Source organism: Mesoplodon bidens, assembly GCF_964165515.1.
Source record: "Mesoplodon bidens genome assembly, chromosome: 3".
Lineage (NCBI taxonomy): Eukaryota > Metazoa > Chordata > Mammalia > Artiodactyla > Ziphiidae > Mesoplodon > Mesoplodon bidens.
The window spans coordinates 21,282,349-21,302,009 of NC_138178.1; positions in this window are offsets into that span (position 1 = coordinate 21,282,349).

Consider the following 19,661-nt stretch of genomic DNA (forward strand, 5'->3'; position numbering starts at 1 on the left):
GGAAAGATGCAAGCCTGGAAGCCAGCATGGGCTGTGGCAGAAACCCAAGCATGAGATGGTGGGGGGTTAAATGAAGGTGGGAGGGTTGAGAGGGCTAGTCAGAATCAAGAAATATTAAGACAGTAAGTTGGTCAGAGTTCAAGATTGCTTTGATTTACAGAAGGAGTCAGGGAATGGAAGTCAAGAGTAATGACCAGGGTCCTTTCTGCACCTCATGCTTTCTGGTTCCAACACAAAAACTGAGTACCAGTTAGGAAAGAACGGCCTGCTATAGAACTGGAATATTAATGTAAATTAGATATGTGCCCTTTTTGGTGATGCTACTGCACTCTGACTCATGGTTACTTGGTTACCAACATGTTACATGGTTACTTAGTCCCAACAAAGCATTAAGCTTCCTCAAGAATCTGCGATCAGAAGACTGAGGTTCAGTGTAGCCACTTAATGTCTGTGTAACCTTCAGCAGAAAGTTACTTAACCTCTTTCTGCTTCACCTGCCTCACTTTAAAATAGCATTAACAGAAACCATAAACAAAACAAAACGAAAAGTCAACCCACAGAATGGGAGAAAATATTTGCAAATGAAGCAACCAACAAGGGATTAATCTACAAAATATACAAATAGCTCATGCAGCTCAATATGAAAAAAACAAGCAACCCAATCAAAAAATGGGCAGAAGATCTAAATAGACATTTCTCCAAAGAAGACATATAGATGGCCAAAAAGCACATGAAAAGATACCCAACATCACTAACTATTAAAGAAATGCAAATCAAAACAACAATGAGGTATCACCTCACACCAGTCAGAATGACCATAATTAAAAAGCCTACCAAAAAAAAAAATTGCTGGAGAGGATGTGGAGAAAAGGGAACCCTCCTACACTGTTGGTGGGAATGTAAATTGGTACAGCCACTATGGAGAACAGTATGGAGGTTCCTTAAGAAATGAAATATAGAACTGCCATATAATCCAACAATACCACTCCTGGGCATATATCCAGAGAAAACTATAATTCGAAAAGATACATGCACCCCAATGCTCATTGCAGCACTTATTTACAATAGCCAAGACATGGAAGCAAACTAAATGTCCACTGTTGGAGGAATGGTTAAAGAGGATGTGGTACATATATACAATGGAATATTACTCAGCCATAAAAAAGAATGAAATAATACCATTTGCAGTAATACGGATGTACCTAGAGATTATCATACTAAATGATGTAAGTCAGACAGAGAAAGACAAATATATGATATCACTTATATGTGGAATCTAATAAAAAATAACACAAATGACTTATTTACAAAACAGAAGCAGACTCACAGATCTCAAAATCACACTTATGGTTACCAAAGGGGAAATATGGGGGGAAGTGATAAATTAGGAGACTGGGATATACATGTACACACTACTATATATAAAATAGATAACAAACAAGGACCTACTGTACAGCACTGGGAACTACTCAACATTCTTTAATAACCTATATGAGAAAAGAATCTGAAAAAGAATGGAGATATATAGCTGAGTCACTTTGCTGTACACCTGAAACTAACACATTGTAAATCAACTATACTCCAAAAATGCTAAAAAAAAAAAAAAAGAAACAGTGTGGGGTGGGAATAAGATAGGGCCCAGAACTAAGCCCAAAGCACACCAATATGGTAATTGGTGATATGATAATAATTTTCTAAAATACTTAAAAACTATCCTTTATTAACAGGTAATTAAAGTCAAGGGCTTAAGAAAAATAAATAACTAAAATAGCGTTAACAATAGTTTGTAACCGAGCAGGAGCCTATGGGGCTTTCCTGGGACAGACCCCTCCCCCGTATCCTCTGCTTTAGCTCCTCTCTGAAGTTCCTAGATAACAGTATCTGATGCACATTTCTTGAGTTGTTTTACAGATGCTAAAATCCTCACCAAGTGGAAGAAATTAACTACTTGGTGATCATGAGCCCCAAGATATACTGGAGCCTGAGGATTGATTATGTTAACCTCTGTGACCCCACCCTGTTACCTCACCATCAACCAATCAGAGAATTGTGCACTGATCGCATACCCTTGGACTCTAGTCCCTCACCTTGCCTTTAAAATGCTTCCCTGAGGGGCTTCCCTGGTGGCGCAGTGGTTGGGAGTCTGCCTGCCAATGCAGGGGACACGGGTTCGAGCCCTGGTCTGGGAAGATCCCACATGCCACGGAGCAACTGGACCCGTGAGCCATGACTACTGAGCCTGCGCGTCTGGAGCCTGTGCTCCGCAACAAGAGAGGCCACGATAGTGAGAGGCCCACGCACCGCGATGAAGAGTGGCCCCCGCTTGCCACAACTAGAGAAAGCCCTCGCACAGAAACGAAGACCTAACACAGCAAATAAATAAATAAATAAATAAATAAATAAATAAATAAATAAACCCCTTCCCAACATCTAAAAAAAAAGAATAACAGCTGATAAAAAAAAAAAATGCTTTCCTGAAATCCATCCAGGAGCTTGGGCTTTTTGAGCACTAGTTGTCCTGGACCCCTTGTCTGGCGCCTTACAATAAGTGCTGCACTTTCCTTCACCACAACCTGGTGTCAGTAGATTGGCTTTACTGCACACAGGCAAGCAGACTCAAGACCCAAGTTTTGGCGGGGTAACAGTTTCTCCCATATAGTACTGTTGGGAGTATTCAGTGAGTTAAAACCTGCAAGAGTGTGCCTGGCACAGAGTGAGCGACCAATAAATGTTAGCTATTATTTTGCCATCTATGTAAGCATAACTTTCTCTCCTCCACATTTTTGTAAACCCATAGTCCCAAAGTTATAATTTCATCCTATCATCTCCAAACCTCTCATTCTTTTAGCAGATATAGCTGCCAGAGATCTGAGAAATTATTTGATGGATATGAATTGATATTGGCCCATCCAGGATTCTTCCAATTTAAAAGAGAAGTTTGGAGAAGAAGAAGCAGTATTTTTTCTCTCATTCTCTTGGAGGGCATTGGGTAGATAACAGCCTCTTTCTGCCGAAAGAGAGTGTGACTTGGCTGCATTATGACACTACCAACATAGAATAATTTTCCGTGTTAGGATTACTATAGAATCCCATTCATTCATTCAACAAACATTTATTAAGCCTTTCTGCAGAACCTGACACTTGGAAGCAACCTTTATGTAACTCCTTTATTTTATATACCAAGCTGAGCCCAGAAAGATTGAGAGACTTTCTAAAGATCAACACTATGTAATGACAGAGTCATTTCTAGGACAGGTGGCCTTAGAATCCTCTGATTTCCTCTGAGTAATAGGTTCTGAATTTGCTCTCTAGAACTTAACAGGAAATGAAAAAAAAAATGCTTTGAATCTACCTAGTACTTTTTACTTTTCAAAATACAGTTGAGGCTTATTTGTGGTAGTTATGTTCTATAAAAGTCACTGCAAACACTGAATTAGCAAACACCGAGCCACAGTTCCTAAGGGAAATACAAGGTTAGGTTCTCGGGAGACTCTTGGCAGAACATTTCCATCAACCAATCAATACATAACCTTGTGTTACGTGTTTAAAGTTTAAAGACACCTCCTATAGTATATAGTAAGTCCCCTGCATATGAACAAGTTCTATTCTGAGAGCACCTTCGTAAGTCCAATTTGTTTGTAAGTCCAACAAAGTTAGCCTAGGTACCCAACAAACATAGTCTGTATAGTACTGTGCTGTAATAGGTTTATAATACTTTTCACACAAATAATACATAAAAAACAAACAGACACAAAAAATAAAGAAAACATTTTTAATCTTATATACAGTACCTTGAGAAGTACAGTAAAACTCGCTACATTGTTGCTGCTTTTATGCTTGCTTCTGGACATCCTGGGCTTGAAATAAAGATACTGTACTACTGTACTCTATACAGTACTGTACAGTAAAGTACATAAAAGCACAACCACTTGTAGAGGATGCACGCACATGACAATGTATGCCAGACACGTGAACTAACTTAAGTGAATGGACATGTGAACACATGTTTGCATCTTTGAAACTACGCAACTTGAAGGTTCGAATGTAGGGGACCTAACTGTATACCGTTGATTCATTAACATTGCACTCATGGCCAAGAACACTATAACTCATTCTTAAATGATGTTTATCTAACATATGCATAGACATATTACAGCCTTCTTGCCCTTAGGAACCCTAGATAGCACTTCAGCACTATGCTTGAAGGCCATTTTAGACACATTTTAAATGAAAAGCATAAAAATGTAGCACAAAACAGACTGGGAGGAGGACACTTGTTTATGGCATGGGACTTGTTTAACCTCAGCTGGGAACACATGCATCTGATGATTCAAGTTTTTTTGCTGCTCTATACATGTCCACAAATGATTGCAAAAGTGCTGCATTGATTTTGGGGTTACAAATACATTTTAGTGATCAGGCCAGTTGGCAAACATGGAATCGATGATTAATGAGATCAGTGGTACTTTGATCCATATCTTATGTCTCCAATAATTGCATTAAATACTTTATCTCTACTTCATTGGTTTTAAAAATTACAACAGAGAATAGTGAATAGGTCACACTCATATAACAGGGACTAGAACTTAGCAGACCTCATTTATTGGTGGGGAGATGGCTCCCAGGGGTTGAGCCAGGATGATCAAGTTGAACCCTTATCTAATTGAGCCTAGAGATATCATCAAGCTCTCAGAGCTTCCCTCTTCATCTGTTCCCATCACTGGCTACCCACTACTTTATAGTAAAAGATCTGTCTGGCTATGTAAGTGCTGTGATTTGTGCCTTATGTCTGTTTCCTAGAGAGTGGATTTTTCATTTACCAATTCACCTTTGTCTTCTGGGCTCTGGCCAACAGTGCAGAGTGAAAAAATCCTGAATTCACTATCCAACTTCCAGTCAGTGGCTTATAAACCTGGGTCACCTGCTTTATCTTAATAGTGTGATAGCAACTGGCAAGGGCAATAACATGAAGATAAGGCTGGACTCATATCTCTCCCTGTCAACAGGCCTGGCACCCTGTTCATTTTTATTCTTGAATAAGTGACTCAATCAATTCTCCCTTGCTGAGTTCCTTGTGGCAGCCTCTGTGAAGTTGTGGGGAATGTTAATCACTCACTATCAGTTCTGGAGAGAGTGGGATTTTATAACTTTTGTTTCCTTTTGTTTAAATGGAGCAATTTCCCATAAGATAAATCTGCCTTTAAAATCAGAAAAACAACTTCTGGGGAGATGGCCTTATGGAAGTTGCTGCTGGGGGACAGACATATTTCACACTGGCTTCACTGTGGGGTCCTGTGTCCCAGGAATGGGGAAACAGCTTATTTGGAGGAAAACGGTGTGTTGGGGGGTGGTCCTTCTACAGCAGAGCAGGAATGCTAACAGACATCTAACTGGTGTTAAATCCAAAGGCATAATAAGAATTGTTAAAATTGCCTAAGGGACAATGGAGGAGAAAGGAGACATCTGGTCAACCTCATCAACCCTAGAGATCAGTTAACTCACATCCTCAAATCCATATTACTCTAGAAACAAACTCAGTCTCCTTTCTACAAATATTACTCTGGGTTATAGCTCATGCTCATGAATTCTATATTAGTTGGGGAGAGGGCCAAGACATTTGTTTATTCCCTCATTCTGACTTATCCTTTATTACACATTTGCTGGTGGAAATAATGACATTTAAAAATTATGCACATCGAGTGTAATAAAAAAAAATCCAGCCCTCATTTCCAAAAGAGCTGATCACCTTACAGGAAGGAGCAATAAATCTGAGGGACAGCAGCAAGATGAATAATCATTTTGGGCAGGTTATTGTACTCCAAAGCATCATTTCTATTTTGCATTGTGATTATCTCACCATAATCATACCCCTGTGTTACATTATTGCTCATAATAAAAGTCCACATATTGGAGAGGAAAAGGTTTTTTTAAAAAGCAGTTTCAGGGAGGATTAGAAATTATATGAAATCCAAGCAATAGAAAACCTAACACTAGACCAACTTATATACCACATTCAACAGTTTGAAAGAAGGCTAATAGTAATTAAGGGGGGAAAGTCAGGAATCTGCTACATTCTGCCATCTCCATAATTAAACAATAAACTACTATATCATTTCACACAGACATTGTAAATACTAAATTAAGAAGCTCCGATGAAATGTCAGAAGCATTTTCTTATGAGTTTATATCAGTCATGTGATTATCACATTGATCCTGCATGCCAAAGAGATAGCATTCCACTGTGCTTATTTTTCTCCCAATTGCCTTCCAGAAAGTAATAAAATTAAATCCAATATGGTATTAAATGTAAATATGCATGGATATTATGTGTAAATACCCATTTTAAACTCTCTTTGCTTTTTGATATTTTCTGAGCATAATGTTGTCAAGGAACAGTAATATTCTTCACCCCCATGCAGCCCACCCTTACTTCCAGTACCGAGAGAGGGGACACCATTTGTAATTCCACTTGACATTTGTTTCATGATTTGTGGGAAAGAAAATACCCCCCAAAATATCTGCTTTTAAAAGTTACAGAGCTAAGAGTTTAACAGCTAAGAAAGTTTGATTTCTGATGTTGATGCCTTGAATGGCTATCTGCCATAGGTTTCATTACACTGCTTTACTTCTCCTCATTTTAATTTGATCTTCCCCTAAATGTGTCACTTCATGTTAATGATATAATTAAAACAATTGCACTCATCTGACTGAAATGTCCACCTAGGACTCTGTCCTTGAAACTCAGACATCAACAAGACCTTTCTATTTGCAGAAAACAAGGCTTTTCATCAGGATGAAGTGCTAAGTCAAGAGGACCCAATACAAGAATCTGGCTTTGAAAGTACATGGAAACTGGTCAGACGCAGAGGCCCCAGATGAGAGCAACCAAGGGTATCATAGGGTTCATGGAAGAAGGGCATCCGATACAAATCAATTACTTTAAAGATGTTGTAATTGAGGTCTGAGGAATTGAGATGTTGGCTCATCATAACTCAACCTCCTTCTATCCCCCTGCTAGTATCTTCTGTTGCAGAACTTCTATATCTTTCCACACGTTGTCCCCTCCATCCAGGAAGAATAAGTCATTTGCTTCTATCAGAGATTTGTCTCTGTTAATCAGAATGATTTATTTGCCCTTTTCTCTCTCTGGCTTGTACGTCCTATCATCTAACAGAGTTCTTGGTACATAAAATTCTTAATAATTGTTTGGAGATAGGATGCTTAAGGTCACACAGCTAATTAGTGACAGATCTGAGATTAGAACTCACATTTATTTGTGAGTGTGTTTTTCCCCTATTACTTTGTTCTTTCTTCTCTGCACACAATCTATAGAAAAGTTTACCATTTCATTGTTTTCTGGGGAATGTACAAGAAGTGAAAGATGAAATGTATGGTTGGATTTGATTTACCCATAAAGCAAATTGGGGCTTTTTTTTTTTTTTGGCCAATGGGGCCTTAAAAAAAGACTATTTTTTTAGAGCAGTTTTAGGTTTACAGCAAAATTGAGCAGAAGGTACAGAGGTTTCCCATTTACCCCCTGTCCCCCACTCCCCCAGACAGCTTCCCCTACCAGAGTGGTACGTTTGTTACAATTAATGAACCTATGTTGACATATCATAATCACCCAGAGTCCATAATTTATATCAGAGTTCACTCTTGGTGGTGTACATTCTATGGGTTCGGACAAATGTATAATGACATGTATCCATCATTATAGTATCATACAGAGTAGCTTCACTGCCCTAAAAATCCTCTGTGCTCCACTTATTCATCAGTCCCTTCCCCTTAACCCCTGGCAAGCATTGATTTTTTTTTTTACTGTCTCCACAGTTTTGCCTTTTTTAGAATGTCATATCATTGGAATAATACAGTATGTATAATGGGTCATTTTTGCAGCTATTTCTTTTGTGGAAACACCACTGATGGTACTTTGGGTAAAAGCCACTGCCACATTTTTATGGGTGGGTTTACCTAATATGGCAATAACTAGGCTTGAAGGGAAAGTTTCATTTTTCCAACAGATTGTTCCTGCTACACAATATCATAACAAGTAAATAGGGTGATTCTTTTTTCCTCAAATTAACTTCACTTTAGACTGAAATAACAGATCTCCTTGAAGTCATGTTTAGATGATGCTACAGATGAATACAGAACCCCAACTTCTTCCCTCCCTCCAGTTATGATGGGTTGCACTGAATTTGTGCCTGGTCTGCCTTCTGACAAATAGCTTGCCTTTACAAAATAGTCAGCTAATCATAAAATAGAAATATAAAGAGATTTTATTATACTATATATGTATATATGCATATAATATGTTATATTGATATTATATTATATTAATATGTATATTATACTATATGTATATATGTATATATTATATATGTATATAATATATATGCATACACATATACACACACATATATATATATATATATACACACACATATATGGAAAGAGGTGTATGTGTGTGTGTGCTTGAGTGTTTCTATATAATTTAAGGGCCTCATGTGTCTCCGGCCCTATTGTCATTAATCTCTAACCAAGCCAGGAAATCAAGTTAGATGTGGACAGAGATGGTGCTGATTTTCAGTATCCTTCTTTCAGGCAAAGGGCTTTACAATCATGTTGGATTTTTAGGGGCAGTCATTTGAGGTGATCTCAGTGACATTTTGTTACAAATTTTGTTTATGACATCTGTGTCTTCATTTCAGGTGTCTGTGACTTATGGATTCTAGAAGGCATTACTAATGCAATCATGGTACATGTTTTTCAAGCGTTTTGCCAAGGTAAGTTTATTGGGGGTGGCATCCTCGCAGTTCAAATAGGAAATGTCAAATGAGATGACACAGCGTTTCCTTAAAGTCCCTCAGTGCAGGAAGTTAGGATAAGTCAATGTGCTCAGGACTCTCAAAGGGCCTCCATTGCCAACTATAGGATCAGCCCCCTAGAAGGACTCCTGCTGCATTGGAAATCGTGCAGTAGGGTAGGGGGCCCTTCTTGGCTCTGACCCTGTCAACATGAGGCCAGTGAGGTGCCCTCCTGCTGTACACCATAACTCAGGGGGTACAGAGAAACACACCTGGACTCGGCCCCACTAAAGGGTATTTCCAAACTCTCCCTTCTAACTCCCATTATAGTTGGATCATAGTCAAACATGGCGGAGCATTCAGAGTGCCTCTTCCAAACTCATCACCCTCACTGCTACTCTTCCATTCCTGAGAGATAGGAAGTAATGCAGTCCTGGAAATTCCCTGGTGCTCCAGTGGTTAGGACTCTGCGCTTTCACAGCTGGGCCTAGGTTCGATCCTTGGTTGGGGAACTAATATCTCGCAAGCCACAAGTGCAGCAAAAAAAAAAAAAAAAAATTAAAATTAAAATTAAAAGAAAAAAAGAAAGTAATACAGTCCTAAGGTGCTGGGTGGTGATTTTACTTCTAGCTTGCCTTATTTGGACCAAGAGTGACTTGCAAAAATCTCTAGGTTGGCTTTGTTGTCAATTTCGTCTCTCTTTTCTCAACCCAGAATTTTACAATTTAGTTCTCTCAAGCACTATAACTGGTCTAAAAGTGAGCCAGTTAACTTGTTCTCTTTGTACCTATTAAATTATGACTTTGACTATATATATATATATATGTGTATATATATATATATATATATATATATATATATATATATATATATATATATATATATATATATATATATTTTTTTTTTTTTTACGGTACATGGGCCTCTCACTGTTGTGGCCTCTCCCGTTGCGGAGCACAGGCTCTGGACGTGCAGGTTCAGCGGCCATGGCTCACAGGCCTAGCTGCTCCGTGGCATGTGGGATCTTCCCGGACCGGGGCACGAACCCATGTCCCCTGCATTGGCAGGCGGACTCTCAACCACTGCGCCACCAGGGAAGCCCAACTTTGACTATTTTTTATTGACCTTTCTGAATCCATTGTTGGCTCTTTTGGCATCATATAGACAAAAGTCTTTATTGACAGGAAAGAGCAGTTTTTTAAAAGTTAAGTAGAGTTGAATCAAAGAAAAATTCCTTTCTTCAAACTTTTAACTTCCATCTCAAAGAATGTGTAAGTCGGTCTAAAGATAAATTTAAGATTTTAAAGTTATTTCACATTAGTGAAAACAACTTGGAGCAATAATCGTTTGAAATGAACTGTCAAAAATTGTCAACTCTGAAAAAAAATTCCCAGCCACTTACATAATAAAATCATATTCACACATGTTCTGAAATTTAGAATGAGAAATTTTGTTTGGCACCACTTTAAGGAAGCATTGAGGGAGAGGAAATGTGAAGATGTATCCTTGCTTGTTTGGGAAGAATATTTTCATTTTTTTAAACCATGAATATCTTAAACATACAGCTCTGATTAGTAATGCTGGGTGTTGTGGCATACTCAGTCAAGTGCGTAGCATATTCATTTTGATAGATCTTATCTAACTGCCCGAAGAAAAGCAAGGTTGCTGCCTTTTGGTTTTGATCGAAATATCAAAGGGTATTTCAGCCTGAAATAGTTATCTTAATTGATACGATGCACAGCAAAATGTATTGATCCACAGGAATTGGTCCCAGATCAATTGTACTTTGAAAGCAATATTTACATTTAGAAAGGACCTCAGAAACTCAACGAATACAAAGGTTAAAATGAATTTCCCCTTAACAATAGCAATTAGTTGGGTTCCTTGTACCTTGAGTTGTTACGAATTAATCTGAAGTCTCTGACTTTGTAATGTTCCTCAAAGCATATCTGTGAGGCAAGTAGGTGCAGAAGATGGTGTGGCCCATTATTTTAGCACATTAGCAGATGGAGAGAACTGAGTCACAAGCCAGTTGGGTGATTTGGCTAAAACCATAGCATCTACAGTGATTACTGCCATCCTAGAATAGAGTTCTCGACTCCCACTTCCCATCTGTTCTTTAAAGAGACTTTGGGAGCCAACTATCTGTCCTTTTGTAAGAAGAATCTACTGATTCTGTCAGTAGGGATAGAGCTGGCCCTGGCAGAGTTTGCCTAGACTTCCCCACTCCTGCACGTCTTCTTCTTCTTGTCCCCACCCCTCTTGGCTGCCCTCTTGGCTTCCAACCACAGACTTCTCATCAGCTCTTCAGAGCCTTCTGCTGTGATGCTTCTGGAGAGGGCCTCTGTACGCAGGTGGTAAACGGTGGTCTTTGATAAAGGAAACGTTTATGAATCATTTTCTATGTCCCAAACACAGCTCTGGGAATTGGCACCATTTTCTCAGTCCAGCCTCACCAGAACTTATTGGAGAGGGACCGTATTTCATAATGCATATGATAGATGCTACAGAAACACGCTGATGAAGATGGTACTGGTGGTGGCAAAGTAGAATGTTTACTGAATCAGAACTAAAATACCTGGATTCTGGCTTTAGCTGTTGCCACATAACCTGTGTGACTTTGGTTAATACATATTTTCCCTCTCTGGACTTCATTCTTTCGCCAGGGATATAGGCAGGGCACAGTGGACTAGATGAACACTCTGTGCCAATTCTAAAATTATAGGGGAATGTGATTGAAATGGTTCAATTAAGGTGAGAAAGATCAATGGTTCTCTCAGGGGAGATCACATTTGCAAGAAGGATGCCTTTCAATCCTGGTTCATTTCAGACAGTGTTCTCAATATTGGCCATAAATCATAGCCATCCCTCATCCCCAGAGCATTTGAAATTTCTAATACTGAGCTTGTTGATTCAGGAGGCCCCCTGGGTACCTGTATCTATGTTTTTAAAAAGATACTGAGGTGTTTCCGATAGGCACTTATACATACATAGTTCTAGTTAGGAATCACTGCTAGATTCTGAGGAATTCCAGAAAATAGGGGAAGATATTTGGAAGAGAATCAAGGCTTTCCCAAGACTCCTTAACTCATACTATCTCTTTGGTTTCGGTGTGAGTCTAGACCTACCCACTAGGCAAGTGGTTGGGCAAGGGAGAGTTTGGAAGAGCTGGAAAAACACTGACTGTAGGACAAAAGTTAGTTTTGTCTGTGAGACTGGGCCTCATTTTCTCTCCTTTCACCCAGATCTTTTTCTCTTGCCTCCAATTCAACCTGGATAGAGATTTAAATCTTTCCTTCACAGACACCCATTAAAGATGATGAAGTAGTCTGGCTTCCAGATCCATTCAACCCCTCCAGCTTGGAGATGAAATAACAGAGGCATCCGCAGTGTCTAATTTTGTCTTTGGGGCTAATGAAGTATCCTGTGGGAGACACTGAGTCCAGGATGTTATTTTGCCTAAAGTAATGGACAGTCACTAAGGATGAATGATTTTAGGTTCCCAGGCCAGTATTAATCTGGTTGTCTTAGGGTAAACACATCTGGTGTTCAAAAAATACTCTCTTTCTTCTAAATCAAACAGCTACTTTAACTTGGAAATCTCCCAACTAAATATCTTTTGTGGAATTTCATGGATTTCCAGGATGTCACCAGAGTTATAAGAAATCCTTTTCCTTATTTGACTGACATCTAGAACTTTCCTTTGTTGGTATCCAAGAAAACAGAATCTTGTGTCACTTTAAAATGCCTGCACTCTCATTTTCAATGATCTTGGGCAAGTAGTTGAATCTGATTGAAAATGAGTCACTCACTACGTTTAAAGTACCCTACCTTTTATACTTCTGCCCTGATGTCTTGCAGACATCAGGAAGAAAATTTACCTGATGGTCTTGTTCTAAAATTAACAGAGAAACAGTCACTAAGGCATCCCCCTGTCTTTCTTTATGATGGTTTTCTTTCCACACCTTTGTGTTTTGGGGGCTCCAAACCGGGATGAATGAAAAACACCTGCTGCCTTTCAGAACGGGGCTTCTACCCATGCTTGGCTTTGAGATCTATCAAAGAATAAACCTGTATTTTCAATACTTGTAGTTTGAACCTACAAGTTACAAATGGAAGTCAAAATTCCTGTGGCAGGCATTTTTTTTAGGCTGTCAGGTAGCTCATTTTGCTGCCATTTCCTATTTTTAACATTCTCTTTACATAAATAAAATGTAACACTGTGAAAAATGAAACACCTGAACAAAAACGCATGATGAGGTGCACCCAAGAGCACATACATTACTCATCTCAAGCAGTGGGTTGATGTGTGATCTTCACTGCATATCTCAGTGTTAGGAGTATTAACAGGGTTATAAACTGAGTAAGGAAATAAAATTGTTCTTGGTCAAGGAACATCTTCCAGCATTAAATAGCTTCTGAATATTTGTGGAGAGCATGTAATATCATAGTGGTGTTTAAAGACGTTCTCAGTAATATTTTTCCTTGGTTTCTCCTTTGATGAAAATAACTATGCAATTTCAGGTCTAGAAAGAACTTCAAAATCAAATGGAGATAACCCTTTCCCTAGTTTACACAGTTGATCCTTAACAGACCTAGTCTAAACCCCTAATCGGTTATCTTCCAGTCTGAACATCCTTCAACAAAGGCACGCATCTGTAGGCAAATGAAGAACCAGACTTTTCCGGTCTTTGTTGTTGTTGGCCCAACCCCATTTTATCAAATAAATGATAAAAGGCTCAAAAGGGACCCATGGAATTTATTGTACAAGATTCTCAAGAATTTATTTTACAAGTTGGTTAGAACATGTTACAAGGAACCCAGCTTGTTGATTGGAACCCCATACGATGCTGGTTACTGTTTCATGGCCATACAGATATTGCATCTTGTGAAAGTTCACGCACATGACTGAAGAGTGGTCGTGGTGTCTGCTTCTACTCAATTTATCATTAGTAAATCAGTCCAGTTCAAAGCTCATTCTCAACTAACCACGTGTCAGTATCACTGTGTTGATTTACAAAGGGTATTCATGCTCAAAAACTTAATGCGGTTGCCTTTAGTTTCAGGATGGGGACTAAAACTCAGGTCTTTTATTCTCTGTCCAGTGGATTTTCCATCGCAGTCTGAATCCTCCCAAGGTCTCCTAGACTAGTGAAGCTGGCCAAGCCTCCCTAGTCATATTTTTCTGACTGAAACACAGATATCTCAGTACAGCAGAGAGTCCATTAAATGTGTCTTAACCTGCAGGACTGAACGCAGGCAGTGAATCCCAGTAGCCCCTTTTGTTTACCTGTGAAAACCAAAGCCATGTCTACTTCCTTTAAAGGGAAGAGAAGGGTTGGGACAGAAAGAGATGGGAGGGGAACGGGGAAGGAGCCATGAGCACAACAAAACACCCGCGCTTTCCAGTTCTGAGTCACATGCAGCATTGTAAAATGACTTATAGCCCTGAAAACGCTGGCAGAACTCTCAGCATAGATCATGCATTTCAAGCATATGATGTAAATATTTGCCTTTTGGCTCTTGATTACAGGCAATTCCTGAGGCTCTAGTTCCCTTCCAAATAATTCATTGTATTTGCTTTCTGCACTAAGCCCTTTAGACTGATTGAAGGAAACCTCCCCAAAGCTGATCTTCCACTTGCTGTATGGCTTTGTTGTTTCTCCTGTGGCTGATGTGACCCTATGTTCTTGCACAGAGTTTTACAGAACATTTGTGCGAACACACATGACCTCCATTTCCTGGACACTTCTCAGAGTAAACATGCTTGTACAATGTGCTCAAGTTGGCCGGGGTGTGGTCCAGTCAATGCTTTAAGCTGATTTCGTGTTTGATGATGTGGTAAACCACAGGGTCAACACATGCACTCAGATTTGATCAATAAGCCAGCCAAAAGAGTAATCATATTAGGGGTGATTCAGCTGTTAAGACAGCTGTTTTCTTGATCATATGGAAAATCCAAAACTTCATTCTAGAGTTGGAATTATGTGTTTTTATTTGTGACAATATTTTTAGGAAGATAGTAATGGAATGGTGATATAAAATATACATATTCAAGGATAGACACAAGGGTATTTTCTTTTTTTTAATACAAGGGTAAAGGTATCTTCTTCAGTAGTTATTAATTTGAACAAAACATTTGTATTAATAATGAAGTTAGATGTACTTAATTGATCTTTTTTTTCTATTATCTGATCAAGACTTCTGTGCTGCTGATTGGACGCCCACTATAACAAGTAATTCTAGCCAAATTTACTAGAGTAGCTCTTTGTAGAAAGAACAGTTGAATAAATTCAATAAGTCTTATGTTTGCTCCTCAGTTTACTTACCATAACTTCTATAATGATTCACTGAATTATTATTATTACTATTATTACTACTATGAAGATTCTTAAAGGTCATTTTACTCTGTCTATAGAAGGTAAATCCACTGAATCTAAAAATGTCAGCAGTTTTTAGCCTTTTGGTCAAGGCTTCATAACCATCAAACTTCTTTTTGACCAAACTTCTTTTTGACTCATTATTTCCTAGCAAAACTACTAAATCTATAGAACCTTAAGCTAATTTGTTTTACCATATGAGAGTTAGCTAGTATTTGTGAATCTTCTAAACAACATTCTAATTTTATCCCTCTCTGAAGCATTCCAACCTTTATCATTTATATTGTGAAAAAAATTAATTTTATAAGTTAAAGTTTTTTTCAGGATTTTTTTGGGGGGGAGTGGCATGAAAATACCCCAGACATGGCTTTCTCACTTTGTGTATCTTTAGACAACAAGAGATCTGACCACTTTCTGTAGTAACACTAAAGACTTAGAGATTTATTAGCAGACTATTAGAAAAAAAGCCATTTACGCTTTTTGTGTGTGTGTGTGTGGTACGCGGGCCTCTCACTGTTGTGGCCTCTCCCGTTGCGGAGCACAGGCTCCGGACGCGCAGGCTCAGCGGCCATGGCTCACGGGCCCAGCCGCTCCGCAGCATGTGGGATCTTCCTGGACCAGGGCACGAACCCGTGTCCCCTGCATCGGCAGGCAGACTCTCAACCACTGCGCCACCAGGGAAGCCCCATTTACGCTTATTTTATTCAGAGAATGGATTTTTTTTTTTTTTACAGTAACATATTCCAAGTTTTTTTGAAGTTAGTGGTTCATTCCTGGTAATAAGATTAGCGATGAAGTCTGCTTTTGTGATAATTGGCCTTCTTTCCTCCCCTTTCTCCCAAAATAGTTTAGATTGAAATGCATCCCAAGAGACAGATGACAGTGGCCCCAAGGGAAAAGCAATTTGCACCTTCATCTGAGTCTTACTCCTTTAGCTGTTCAGTCATTTTGTGGCTTGAATGAAGAATGCATTACCTAGATTTGCAAAATATATGGAAAATAACTCTACCTCCTGTTCATTGTCCTCTTGGCTATTTTTCTCATTTAGAAGATGCATGGAACTATTTTGGGCCTTCCCAGTACACTTAACATTGCTTTAAAGCAGATTTAAGTCCCCCTACAAGACAATCTCCAACTCTCCATCCAACGAGCAGTGCACTATTAAAGATCTACCAGGTGTTTCAATATGCACACATTTATCTCATGCTCCTTTTGGTTAGAAATAATAGAAGATGAAGTTGAAGATTCATGGTTACAGTGTGATTTGATGAAACTACTGGTCTAAGAGCAGCATGATGACTACTTGGCAAAGATACAAATGAGATCCAAACTATTTTCAAATATAAATGTACATGCCTTCTTTGTGAACCTCTTTGATATGTACAGTCTGGTGGTTTAGAGACAGCTCCAAATCCCCCAAACAATATTCGTCACAAAAAGAAAGGAAAACTTAATCTGTGAATTATCTGTCTATGGGTTATCTATTTTGTGGCACATTTGTGACAAGTTGTTGAAAACAGAAGACCAGCTTCTTATTGCCATCATGGATACTTTTGTGATGCCTGCCTATTTTTTTCTTAAATGGATGTGTTCACCAAGTGTCAATCCATCAAAAAATAGCTGAAAATCAGGTTAGGAAATAAAGTTCTCTTATCTCCCTCCAGCTTTGGTAGGGGACTCATTGCCCAAATTATAATATCTTTATTAATTTTTGAAATCTCATCACCAAATCTCAAATTTGGTACACAGTAGACACTCAGTAAATATTTGTGAAATGGAAATAAATTGACCTAAATATAAAGGATTTTCAAGTCACAACACCTGCTGCTTTTGGTTAACTGGGGTCATAATACTCCTCAAAGCAATTCAGTCCTATTCTGTTTTTAGAATGATTGAAAACCACCTGGGTGCATATATGTATTATCTTTTTTGGAGTGGGGGGTGGGGGTAAACAGACCTGAGTAAGAGTGCCTGTATTTAAGGAGTCCAGACTTGAAGCCAGGGGTCAGGGACTCTGTGAAATTGTACACGGTCAGCCATGCCTTGAGAAGTTCAGAGAAAATCCAGGTACACAGCCCCTCACAGTGGGTGGAGCCGCCCCTCTCAAGAATCAAGAAACCCAAGGCTTAAGCCAAATTGCTATTAAGAGAAAGCAAATATAGGAGATCAGTTTGTTTTTTGTTTGTAAGAGGGAAAAGAGCACAGATGGGCCATTCCTTAGATTTACAATGCAATAAATTAGACATTGAAAAGCTTGTAGACAAAATGGTTTGAAGAGGAATCAACTGCAGTTTAAATGTGCCTCATTTCAGTATGGGCTTTCCTGGCCCAAAGTTTAAGGAGTGGTGTCTGTTTTCCACTTAAATATATACATTTTGTGCAGCGGAGTCTTGGGCTATCAAAAGTTATTTATGCTTCCTGATTAAATCCTATCACCCCGACTGGAAATGCACTACAATGTTTACAGCATCATTAAAGTCTTCCACTCATCTCCTTTGTTGTCACTCCCCATCCCTACACCCTCTGCCAAGGCAGCAATAACTTGAAGTGTCTTCATTTCCCTCTGTTCCCCCTTGGAACTTTTTTGTTTTGAAATTTGGGTTGAAGCACTATGAAAAGGGTGGGATTATTTTTCACAGGATTTCAGCAGGGAAATTAAAACTCCATTTAGTTGTGAAGAATGAAGAGGAAAGGGAGTTCCAAAAGCTAGGATGTTGGCTGAACTTTTTGGAGCTGGGAGATCACTTTCTGTACTGTTCCTTTCTCATTTCTCTTAGTCTAGCTGCTACTCTGTCCCCTTTAAGGCCCATTCCTCCTCCTTCAAGAGAACTTTCTAACCCTGGAGTCATTCTTTCTGGATCCAAATGCTGGATCTACCCCTTACTGGCTGTGTGACCTTGGGCAGATTGCTTAACCTTTCTGTGCTTCAGTTTGCTTATCTGTAAAATAAGCAAATATAAGGGAGTAATCATAGTACCTATTTTCTAGGCTTGTATAAGATTTAAACGAGTGACTTTGAGTTCTTACAAATGCCACATAGTAAGTCCTTCCAGTTTGCTCTTGTTAGTTTATTTATTGAACTTGAAGTACAATCCTTTGAGAATAAGGACCTGGGTCAAAAAAAAGTTTGAAAACCCCTGCTCAAGTTTTGCCCCATTCCTTGCATAATGTGTCAAATAAATATACTGGTTCTTCTCCCTCTCAGACTATTTGTTTTGTCTCCTCTTTCTCTATCCATCATCTGAATGAAGGTTTTTCCCAAAGGTCTGCACTCAGATTTCATGCTTCCTCTTCCACTTTGGGATTTTATTTGTTTCTATGGCTACAAATATCATCACCATGCAGGCAACTTCCACATTTCTGCTTTTATCCAAATATTTCTTTAAAAAATACTATAAGCAAAAATCCTTTTAATGCTCCCAATTAAAAGAATACAAAGCAGAATGGTAACTGCATACATTGTGAACAACACTGTGGTCTTCAAAATGACTTTGGAGATAGGCCAGGCTCCTATGAAGAAGTTTTAAAAATGGATTTTGGTAATTGACTCTCTGTGAATGCCGACTGAGAAAATAACTTTTAAATGAACACTTACGGGCTTCCCTGGTGGCGCAGTGGTTGAGAGTCCGCCTGCCGATGCAGGGGACACGGGTTCGTGCTCCCGTCCGGGAAGATCCCACATGCCGCGGAGCGGCTGGGCCCGTGAGCCATGGCCGCTGAGCCTGTGCGTCTGGAGCCTGTGCTCCACAACGGGAGAGGCCACAACAGTGAGAGGCCCGCGTACCACCAAAAAAAAACAAAAACAAAACAAAACAAAACAAAAAAAAATGAACACTTACTATTCAAAATCCTATATCTTCAAACCATGAAACACCTTCCTCTTTCCTCACATCCCCCTCCTGGTAGGCATGAATTACTCTACATTTTCCTTATGACAAAGTTGCCAGTGTCCACTAGCCCACATCACATTAGCCGGTCATAACTGTTAAGGATTTAATAGTATATTTTATGCAGGAGGTCAGCATTAAGGCATACAAAGAAAAGGGGCAGAGACTATACAATAAAGACAACAGAAAAAAATATTAAGACATGTCACAGGTGGTTTGGCAGCCAAGAGGATAGTGACAATCTTTTCACCCTTTTAAGGCATGGCTTTTATTTCCTCCTTTGCATGCCTACCAGCTTCAAAGCTCATGTTTCTCCTACTGTCTCCTTCCCATGGTTTTACATTCTTGAGGGACACACTTAAGGATGTCAACTGGAATTTAGAAACAGAATAAATTCTTTGTGATATGACACTGTCTACTGCTAGTAAACATAAAAACTGCTAATCTGTATTGAGTTCATATTCTGAGCTAAGTGCTTTCACTTTATTTCATTTAGTCTTCTCAATAACTCTAGAGGGGTATACTACCCTTATCTCCATTTTACAGGTAAGGAACTTGAACCTCAGAGAAGTTAAGAGCCTATGACA